The sequence below is a fragment of the Dufourea novaeangliae genome, unplaced genomic scaffold (assembly GCF_001272555.1).
Source record: "Dufourea novaeangliae isolate 0120121106 unplaced genomic scaffold, ASM127255v1 scaffold295, whole genome shotgun sequence".
NCBI classification, from domain to species: Eukaryota; Metazoa; Arthropoda; class Insecta; order Hymenoptera; family Halictidae; genus Dufourea; species Dufourea novaeangliae.
The window spans coordinates 138,697-151,238 of NW_015374168.1; positions in this window are offsets into that span (position 1 = coordinate 138,697).

A 12,542-nucleotide genomic window follows, 5' to 3' on the forward strand; every position below is an offset into this window, starting at 1 on the left:
AACTTATTTCTCCTTTCAATTAGCATAGTGAAGTATTCATGGTAAATAGGTGGTATGTAAGGCAGTAAACTCATATCACTGTATTTCTCTCTTGTTATAGCTCTTGACGTTTTATACAGTGGCAACATAGTAACTTTGCTGAGATGTTTGGGTTTTCCTTGTTTTCCAAATAAAAAAATACGCGTATTTTATCTTTTCGTTACAGTTTCATTGTTTCAACAATTATCAATGTGTTGTTATTTTCTATTCAATAAATAGCGTGTAAATTATAACGAGTCCAACTACTGATCGAACCCTTCAACAGTTCTTAAGGCACTAGCTAATATCGGCTAAAGGGCAGTGCACACTGAAGTCGTAATAATCAATGATAATTGCAATTAGAAAGTTGTTTTAACTATGATTATTAGAAATGGACTTATTCCACTTTCACAAAAAATATTTTTGCGATAACATTTTATAGCTAAACTTTTTTGATTACTTTATCAAGAAATCGTGCTCTATTGGATGTATGATTATAAATATAAAAAGAGGATATATATATCTTACTAAAATTACCATTAACTCATTTTTTTCCAAACGTGGACTTGTACCACTTTCAAAACCACTGTAGAACCACTATCTTTTCACTTGTACGAATTTTCTTTATCTTTTTAATTATGTTGCATACAATATGATAAACCTGATCATTTTGTTTGCCTCTATAATTATAACCTACATGTCACGTTGTCCTTGATTCAAAATTACTATCAATTCAGCTGTACAAATGTTATTACTAATTATTTGGCCCCGGGATTATCACTGCGAAATTTAATAGTTCAATATTATAAATGTTTATACGTTAATTGCCAAAAACTGATCAAATCTTATTTTTCTTATCGTTATTGTCAAATTATTATTAAAAATTACAGGTCATAATTGAGCCAGCCTTCCATCTATACATATATATACCGAGGTGATGTAATCAAAGTAATTAGTTAATCTTATTTGTAACTTACACTTTTGTATTAACCCGGTTGTCGATGACCAAGTCGACGTCAACGCGAATGATTGTAGAGCAAGTTAACGCTAAACGCCGACAGATGCATTCGTTGCACCCGTGTTACGGTTATTGTTCCAGATAGCGAATGTTACACGACGATTAACAATCTAATAGTGCATTTGCTCATTCTACCGCAAATCCACTGCGGTTAGAAAAACAAGAGCACGCAGTAGCACCTTTGACCAAGTTCAATATGTCCTTCGCGTGTGTCTCGTTCCCTGTGGCGCGCGACTTTGCTCAAGGCTGCTCGTCTTGAGGGGAAATTTTTGACAGGTGAATTCAACGAAAATATCCCACAACGTACACATCCCACCGATCGGAACTCGCTTTAAAATTGCACGCTTGCGATCACTCGTCGATCATTTCGCGGAATCGTCTTTCTCGGCCCACCGTATTGGTAGTACGTTCAGTATCTTGGTCACTACAGTTATTCAACAGAATTACTTCGTAATATGGAGAGAATAGGTGGCAGATTAAAATTATGACTTACGATTTATTGGGTTCACTCATACATAACTTTTATTTCACGTTTATAAGATTGTATTTTTGTTAAATTAACGATAGATTATTATCTACTGTATTTCCGAGTCTTTAGGCTTACGATTTTACAATTATCATTCATTGCAATTTTCGCTATCTGCGGTGGAAATGATTTATGACCCAACGTAACAGAAAAATCGATGCAATCGCCATTTAAACATTTTTAAACAATCATAGTGTACTAAAAATTATTATCATTGTATTCAGAAAAGTCTACAGAATCTTCTGGTGCAAATGGAAATAGAGTATACCTTTAACGGTGGTTACGTCAGAAACTGTGTGTGAATTTGAGAAAGATGAACTTTTCTTAAAATCACAAACGGTTTGCAGATTCGTAATAAGCGCATCAACTGCATTTTTCAATTACAAACGTCAGCTAAACGTAAACCAAGATTACCATAAAACGAAATTATCTGCAGATAAATAGGTGAAGTTGAAAATTATTGAATGAAACATAGCAGAATATATATAGATCACTGGTTATTTTTTATTGCAATAGGATCAAAGTAAACCTTTACTTCACGGAAATCTTCCATGAACAATTTCGATAGAATAATAAAACTAAATGATGCTTTGTTTTTTCACTGAGACTCAGAAATTGTTTTACCAGGGTTTGTTAACAACGTAGTAGTCGATGTAAACTACTTATGTAGTTAAGTATTCAGTCTACATTAGTCATCTCATATAAATATCATCGGGAACATAATATTTACCATTTGTTATTGGTCCTTGTAATTTTCTGAAGACGATTATTCTGCGTCATTGACGGTTCAATGTGACTGTTAACACCGAAATATACATGTGCATGCATCAATGAATGCATATGTATCAAACACCGGATGATCTGAAGTCATCAACATTGCTGGCATGGCACGAATTAAGTGCGGAGACGATTCAGAATTTGAGTAATAGCATGCCAAATCGAATTTTCAATGTTATTAACCGTATTGGTAATTATAGTGTTTATTAATATTCTTCAGAAAAATTGTCTTCAGTTTCGACGACGTCGCTCGTATTCCACTGAAGTAGCGCGATCGTTGTTTATTTTTTAAATACATAATCATGCGTCGACCTATGCCCTGACCTACGTACGTGCCGATCAGCGTGACCCCTTAAACACATGCATGTCTGTTGGCACAGACTTCCGTTAGTGTCAAGTAAGGACAAAAAAAAAGGACAAATTGGTATTCCTCTGGCACCTTTGAACCCTCCAAAATAAATAGGCGGTTGCTGATAAATACACTAAAACATCCATCAGATACTTTGTAAGAATCACCCGAGGTTCCAGCCCAGTGCTATCGAAATTATCGTTCTCGTAAACTAATAAACGTATCGAATCCGCCATCTGTCAGTTTGATATTGAATAATGTGCGAGCAATGACGGATTGTACTACTTTCGTGTTATTCGACGCTTCGAGCTCGAAAACGATCGTAGTTTCCCTCTGAGAATGAAAGTAAATTCCAATGAAATTCATCCGTCAATCGTAAAACACTTCCGATTTCAATTCCTTCGTACACAACCACGCAGTAACATAGATCAACTGTCAAGAAAACGTAAAGGGATGTTACGAGGTGTCCGTGCACGCGACTAAACGATTCAAGTACAGCAATCGACAATTATCACTGGGAAAATCCATTTACGATCCTCTCAATGAAATGGAAAGTTCCACTTTTGATTCCGTTTGGCTGGCATTACCGGCAAAACGATAATTATATTAAGCGAGAAGCTGATAATTTTACCATTCGCGGAAAATTAAAGAAAGAAATGAAATAATGATTCAGATCATGTATTTATTAATAGAAATATTACAATCGAATCTTTATATGCAAATACTATAGTAGAAAGTTTTAACAGAAGCGTTACAATAGAATTAACAGGAGTATTAGAATAAGAAATGTTAAGAGCGGGCGGATGAATGAAAATGTTTGATGATATGTTGATGAAAGGGTTACCCACGCTAGAATTTTCTAATATAATATAGTCAGAGAACTTTATTATTTCCATACTTTCAATTTTTCACGCACCTCGATCGTTAATGGCAGGACGATTCCGATCAACAATAACTTTCTGCTGCCCGTGTTGAAAATACTGGAAAATACCGGTTACCCAGCCAATTTGACAATCTAAATTGTTTCATTATGCGGAACTACCACCATCCGCTGTTCCTCGCGATCGCCGAAATTACTGTACCGTAAGTTACTTTTATCGGAACATTACAGCTGCTCGAGACAATAATCTTGGTTCGAAAAATCGAAAAACGAGTTCGTTGACTTTCACTTTTAAACGGCCTCTTCCTGTGTCTGCGAATCTCGTTGCCCGTGATTCCAATTCTCCGCACGCGCCGCGACGAACCAAAATATCCTATAACATACCTTCGACTTCTGGCCACCGACGCGCGCAATTGCAATAAGAAATGTGACATTTGTAAACCGCTTGTACGCTCGGCGCCCACGCGTTACTTAACCAGTTACGTTAATGGGCGTCTTAAGCAACGCGGGATAATTAAAACGTAGCTGCATAAAGCTCCAGCTTTGATCAACGATATTTTCTTTTCGCGTTGTCGTCAGGCGGCTAACAATGCTAATTATATTTTCTAGTTACCCTACTACCCAAACAATTATTTCCCATACAACTACAACACGTTTCATTTCCAGGGATTATATGTAGCACTTGAAAAGGGATAAAACGACTAGAATATTTCAGATCCTGATTAGAATTCGTAGTACTTCTGTTAAAGGGTTCCGTTTGTCGGGGTTGGTTCGTTTCTACTAATTATTATAAGCCACTACACGAGTTTAAGCGGATTAACCCTTCGACAGTTTAATAAAATTACGAATTCCGGTGAAAAAAGTGTATACATATACATATATGTATAGTTTTCGTTATATTCTAAATCACTTCTATCCATGACAAGCATTGTAAAATTGTAATTGAAATCGTAATCAATTGCAGATTCCCTATGAAATTTTTCATTGCATGATAACATCAAACAAATATTAGAATCAAATATCAATATTAGAATTGTCACTAATGATCGATGATTTCATTTCATTTGGAATATTAAATGTTTTACTTTGTAGAAAGTAAAATATAGTATATCGTTTGTAACTGGTAGACTCACAAACAGTAATAGAAATACAGTAGACTCGCGTTAAAGTAGCGGTGCGGGACTCTCGAGGCGGGTTTTTCCTGGAAACGTTACTTTAACGTGAGCCAATGGGCACGCAAGATCTTGTGGCAGTTCGGTCGATCCACCAATTGGATCAGAACTTTGGTTACAGATGGCGACCGATAGTGGGGTGCGCGCACGTGCGTGAGTAATGCGTGTGAGCTGGGGCGTTCTTACCGCTACTTTAACACGAGTGACCGGGTTGGAAGTCGACGTCATACTAATTTCAAAAAACCAAACCGATTCTTTTCGTTTAGATGTTAGACAGAATGCAACCGAGACAGACACGATGAAAACTGAAGAAAGTTTTATAAACGATAAGAAACTTGGATGTCTATAGTAAAACGTTAAACAGTTTTGTCGCGTCGTGTCGCGTAGCCGTGGCCGAGCCTCACTTGGGCTAAACTGTTCAATACTGAACGCCTTCACCGAATCTCACGCGGGATAAACTATCGATGGGTTAAAAGAGATATAACTCTCGTGCTAGCGGAGGAGTTCCAGTTAGCTACCAGTATGCTGTTCTTGGACCCACGTGTTGAGGGTCGCGTTTGCGAGCACACTAGATCGTTTTCGTCGACTACAATCGACTATATTTCTCGAAGAGGGTCAAAGCGAACGGTTCCTTACCCGAGCGAGTGAATTCTTCCCATCTCGGTCAACGAGATCCGACGTTATACGAGTTTATTTCTGTGCCGCTTGGAAACTTCCGATCACTGTGCTGTAGAGTAGTCTCGGCTACGTCGATGAGGAATCGAGAGACGGACGTCGTGGGATGGGTTCAAAGCACTTTCTTCCTTCAGTCGGTGCACCAATGGTCGCGTGGTAGGCACGACGTCGAGCCACGCGACGGTTCGGTGGATACTGAGCCGTCGGGGCCCGCGATAGCCTCTTCACACGGACGAGTGAAAGCGAGAGGTGCCTCTCGCGGACCCCGACGAGTCACGAGCTCGAGAAGGAAAGATAAAGACAGACGGATCGTCGAATGGAGCGAGAAAGCAGAACCCCACAGTCACGTGAAAACAAGGAAAAACTTATGGGGTACCCGGTGACGAGGCGGAGAGACCCAGCGAAGGATAAACGATCGCCGGTGGAAGCGCGAGGACGATGGATCCTCTCTGTTACGTGGGCGCGAGAGGGAACAGGATCCACTGTAACGAGCGAGAAAGCAGCAATTGACGATCCGTCAGGGAAGAACTCGCGGGGAGTCCAGTGCCGGCTCGGAGAGCGAACGGGTGGAATCAAGGGGGATCCGTTGAGGGGGTTGGCGGAGGGTACCAGGCACTTCTGTTACGTGCGACTCAATAGACCGATTTTAGCGGGAGAGAAAACACGGCGTGCCGGTCATGTGATGTACGGGAGGCTCTTACGGGAGATTCGTAAGCGGGACGAGCGGAACCGCGGCCACCACAGTCACGTGCGAAGGAAACCCAACCAAACGGGTTACAATGACGGCGAAAGCACCACACGGAACGAACCTGGCGATGTACGCATCAGGTTCACCCGTTTTTCATACTCATTCGATCTGGTCCTACTCTCCTTCGCGCGCGTGCACGCTGGAGGTGGATAATTTTATCATATTAGGATATTCTTTCCTCCGCAATGCTCATTTATCAAGGTATTCATGTATTAGATGAATATCTGTTGTTCGTGTACCGTAACACGTACTGAGAACACACCTTTCGTTTCGGGGAAGGAGAAACGGCGAGGGTGAGCCGAGAATCACCACACTTCTGAGAACCAGGAAACGAGGAATCACGACCATCAGAATAGAATCTCATAATTGGCATCATGTGATCGTCAGAAGGATCGCCTGACTATACATATGTATATGTGACACCGTTCTCCTATTGTTAATCGAGTCAAATTAGACAGAAATACATATAGGCAATCTGCGGAATAATTCCCATCAAGCTGCATTTTGGTGTGGACCTGTATTTCGTTGTTTTAAACAATATGTCAAACGTCCCCATCGATGCGATCCCTGTTAAAGATTTGACAAACTATCAAAGCTAACAAAAATAGTGTTTCTCTTCTCACGATCCTTCTCGTCAACCTCACACTGCCAATGACCACTCTGTCAATCCACAGTTGAAAACCAACAAGATCCTGCGACAGCATTTAAAGTGTTATCAATTCGAGGTAAAGGATAAGAATCCTTCCAACTCCTTCCTCTGTCCTCAGTGTGTCACCACTACCGAGTGGTGGTTAACCTTCCTTCCTCCATTCCATATTTCTATCCCCAACTCTCTTATTCTCTCCACCTACATTACACTGTTATTACCTTCTCCTCTTATTTCATCTTATCCATCAATTCCTTCAGTATTACCAATTTCACTCTCTACTTCTTTCTTTCCCATTCTATTAACCCCATCATGGCCCCTTCCCATCCCCTCCTCCTCTACCCTTTCCTTCCTTCTACTTCTATCTTATTTCTTATTCCCATTACCATACCCCCTTTCGCTCTAGATCTTTTCTCCTCTCTTTTTGCCCCTTACAAAGTTTCCATCATTATTATTACCTCCCATTCTTCAATTCCTTTCCAGAAATCCCTGTCCTTCATCCCCATTCCTGTCACATTCCAGAATGCTATTTTACACTTCCCTTTATTCCCCTCATTTCTTTTCTTCCGTTTATCTACCCCCTTTCTTTGCCCCTTTTCCCCTTCTCTCTCTCTTTTTTGCTCCGAGCATTTCTTGTTTTTCGTGAAAGCAGTGATTTAGCTTTCGGCATTTTATGTACTAAATTGCTTTTGGTTTTTTTCTACACGGAAAGCGTCCGTAGCATTAACCCGCTCGTGTGTGAATGCGCACTCAAGCAGTATCAACAGCGTAACCTACCATACTCACTATTACAGTGGTGAGGCATCTCCATTTCCGCGATATTGAGCCAGTAGTGGAGTCTCAACATGTAGCGATGTGCTCCGCGCTACAATGACGGATACAACGGAGGAATTGACGTTTTTGTTCGTCAATAAGCTTCCTGATGTGATACCGTAATAAAACAACGCTTATATCCCTCACAAGATTAGAAGGAACACATCTATACGAATCCCATCAAAATCGGTCCAGTAGATATCGAGCACGTACAAACAAACAATCTTACGTCTTTATATATATACATATTAGTATAGATGTGTAATACAGCGTAACATAATGCAGTATAATGTATAATATGTATAATGTCTTTATTAAATTAAATGTCAATACTGAAATGCACTTTTATGATTTCAGTGACTCTAAATAACATGGTAAAACTATGAAATGTTCTGTAATAATAAATACCATTGAATAAAGATAGAATAACAATTGAGGGCACGAGCTGGCACCACCGAAGTTCAAATCTAGGAAGTCAGACAGTTTGGTTTTTCATGCGAGCTTCCGAATTCACTGTCCGATTGCAATCGCCGACGCTGATCTTGAAAACAAGCTTGACGCTATTTTTCCTCATTCCATGGCAGCCGAGAAACTACTGTCCACCGATCCCTGACACGAATGTTGCCTATCCGGAGACGAAACTTTCACGTACACGTGGCTATCGTAACGAGGACAAGAGCGAAGAGGGAAGAGGCAAGGAGATCGGAGTCACGGGACACGCAGTGAAAGTGTTGTTCGAGGCGAAAGAAAGAGGATACACCAGGTCTTCCCTCTCGTTTTACGAGTCGCGGACAACGACGCGATGCGGTATGACTGTGTGCCAGTTGATAAAAGACGGAAAAGAATCCTAAAAAAAATAGAGAGACAAGGATACGGTGGAACAATCTTTCTGCAGTTAATATCATCCAGACATGGGTAAATTCATCGTTTAAGTAAAGCTATCATCGGTGATGAAAAAGAGGTAGAAATACGAAACTACTCGAACTATAGATATACTTCTGTATTACATTAAATTAAATGTTTAAATGTTAGAATTTAATCCTTATATACTGTTTCCTATTTATACATATGTATAGACTATAGGGATACAATCGGTATGCACTCTATGTACCTACTTTGTACTTACATACATATTCGTATATTGAGTTTGGTATTACAACGTTCTGTTTTCATTGTACGCGCTGTAATAAAGTCGCTGTTATTATTAAGTTCTTATCATCAATGGACTGTGAATTTTATGCATTTTCAGCACATGTCAATTTTAAACATAAGTAAATCTTTCTCTTTGTACGAGTAAAGGCTTATTGAATCAAGTCTAACAATGGAATTAATTGTTTGAACGTCACAATGGAACTGTTAGATAGGTACTATTAATAATATTATGAATAATATCGTGTTTATCGTACTCAAAACAACAAGCATTTATAATAACATAAAATAAGGCAAAAACGAAATAAGATAGAAATAATAAAATTACATGAAAATATGGAGTATTATTGGAAATAAATAAAATGCAATATAGTACAGAAAGAAAGTTGCATGCAGAATATAGTATGAACAAGAGCGCTGTTGTTCAACTTAACTTACTATAGTCGCAATAGCAAACTTTTCTGTTTGTATCGCCTGAATGTTACATGACAATCAAATGCGAAACACAAATTGGTGAAAGTGATCATTATCAATGTGAACGTTATCTTTCTTATGAATCTTAGTATTAGAATTATGAAAGTAAAAATAAGGATTAATTGATCGATCGTAGAAGTTCTAAGCAGTTGACTTTAGTAAAATTTATGAACATATAATATTTTATAATTGGAGTGTTACGTCCCGCGTTGCGGTTGTCATTTTCTTAATAATAATTACGGGCCCTGGCTCTTTTAAGGTGCTAAAACACGTCCTGTCTAAACTTACCGATGAACTACGCAGTCTTGGATAGGGAACGGGAGGGTTAGGAAATCACTCTCGTTATTGATAACAATAAAAATAGATTCTAGATAATAAAATGAAAGATAGAAAGAAATCTTAACATACCAATGATGATTGGGATGAATGAGTTCACGCTTGCGGTCGGCTGGGTCGGAATTTCGGGTCCTCGAAAGGGTGGAAAACGTTCTCATCTTCTCGGATGTTACACTTCGCGGTCCAGTGTCTTACAAGACTCGTCTGTTTGGCCGCGCGTATTCACGAGGTCGCGTCGCCGAACATACAACCACTCGATTGTCGCCTCACAATCATTTAATCTCTTAGCAAGGGAAAATGAGTTCATGTAATTCATCTAAAACCATTGAAAATCATCTATTGGGTTGGCAAGAAAGTAATTTCGGTTTTGTAGTGTGAAATAAAATTCATTTTTTTTATACAAAGAATAAACTTTAATCAATTATATATTTTCCATTTTATTCAATGACCTTTTGCCATTTTTCTTGCAGCTTCATGATTCCGCGCTCATAGAATTTCTGGTCCTTATCAGCAAAAAACTGAACCAAGTGCGACTTAAGGTCATCGTCATTTGTAAAAGTTTTACCATTCAAAGAGTTTTGCAAACTTCGAAATAAATGGTAATCAGATGGTGCCAGATCAGGGCTGTATAGGGATGCGACATCACTTCCCAACCAAGCACCAATAATTTTCCACGAGTTACCAAAGACGTGTGGGGCCTTGCATTATCATGGTGGAACACAATTCCTTTGCGACTTGCCAATTCTGGACGTTTTTCTTTTATTGCTTCATCCAGTTTCAGTAGTTGTTGACAGTAAACATCTGAATTGATCGTCTGGTTTCTTGGAGCAACTCAAAATACATAACACCTTTGTAGTCGCACCAAATTGACAGCATGACCTTTTTTTGATGCAATTCAGGTTTAGATGTGGATTGTGCTGGTTCGTCACGCTTGCACCATGATCGTTTTCGAATGATGTTACTGTACATGACCCATTTTTCATCACCAGCGATGATACGTTTCAAAAAAGGATCGGCTTCGTTGCGCTTGAGATGCATATCGCAATATTGATTCGTTGTGTTAAGTGAATTTCTTTCAATATATGCCGAACCCAAATATCGAGCTTCTTAGTGAGTCCAAGACATTTTAAGTGATTTTCAATTGTTGTGTGCGATGCATTTAACCTCTTTGCAATCTCTCGAACAGTTATGTGACGATCCTCTTCAATTATGGCTTTGATTTGGTCATCATCAACTTCAGTAGGTCGACCAAAACGTTGGTCATCTTTGAGTGAAAAATCTCCAGAACGGAATTTTTTAAACCAATTCTGACGCGTGCGATCTGTTATGCAATCAACACCATAAACTTCACATATCTTTTTGTGGGCCTCAGCAGCTTTCTTTCCTTTACGAAAATAAAAAGGTAAAATATGCCGAAAATGTTCGTTTTTGCACTCCGTGTTAAAATTAACCCTGAACTAACAGCTACAAACAAAAATTCGCACACCTTGCTTCTTAAGTAACCTAAATGTGACTGATATCAAATGTCAAAAGGAAAAAACCATAACGCAGACAGGAGTCCTTCAAAACACTTACAACGCTGTCTATGTGTCACAACCGAAAATAATTTGTTGCGAACCCAATATATCATGCGACAGATGTTTTAAACGTATTCACCAAGTATAAGTGAAATGAAATATAAAATTCAGGGTTTAATAACGAGAGTATGTTACATTTCTCCAATGGTGCATTTGTCTAGATTTCTCTAATGGTACATTTGTCTACGTTTCTCTAAACTATAAGAGGTATGTATTATGTTAGCGCAGCGCTCTCCACTTTGGCTATTGGAAGTTTTGCTTGTGCAATCTTTCGTCCGCGCCGTGTGCTTTGTGGACAAAAAAAGCTCAAACTCCTGTCTCTGTTACTCCACGATAACTGCGAACAGTGGTACGGGACGGTACTTGGCTCTAAAGAGCGAATCCTAACCGCAACAACACCTTGAAAAGTATCGTTTACGAAGTACTCGTTGATATGGCGTCACATGAAATTCGTGTCTAATATGCGATCGAAATCAGTTCAAGTTCGGATTCACCGTCGATTAGCTCTCGCCGCTTTGGAATGCGACGGTTCGCGAACGGAAGTGAGATACGCATGTACAAATTTCGAGTCCCCGTTTGCCCACTACGGTCGACGCAGCTAGTTTTAAAAATAAAGTTGACTCAAGGTAGTTGCGTTGAAACACGAGAGAAAAGGAGTATCATTTCATTATCATTTCATTATCATTTCACAGAACAGAAACCTGTTTAACATGTTAATTCCGACATTGGTAAGTTCCTCTAAATTGCAGAATGTTCATCGGTGATGAGCAATACTCATTCGTGTGAAACAAATCTAAGGAACAATAACATTAGACACTGCTTTTTAATTACAACACTATGTTTCATTCACTCGTGATAATAAATGTAGACTCACGGAATAAATTAACAATGTACACATACACACATACATACATATCTATAAAGGGAATCCTAAGCTTTCTTTAGTCTGGCATGAGTCACAACTAAATTAATATTCTTTCATTTCATACTTTTTGAACGTTTTTATCATACAGAAACAGAATCTAGTGTATCAATTGAACAATGGTAATGATTAGACTGCGGATTTTTATGCAAATTCACAATTTTAGGCATTAATGTATGCATATGAAAGTGAGATAAAAATTTATTTCTTATACTAGGTGAATAATTATGTTGATATTACAAAAATTTGTTCTTCTTCGTTGTAATTTATAATCAATGTTTATACCAATATAAATCATAGTTGTTAAGTCTAACTTTAACTTTATTTAAATATGCAAAGTATGGCATGGGTATGAACTCGACGGATACTTACATACGTGAGTAATTGTTACGCTTGACGTTTTTGATTGAAATCTAATGAAGATAAATGAAAGCTACTTATTCCTCGACCTGGTACCAATGC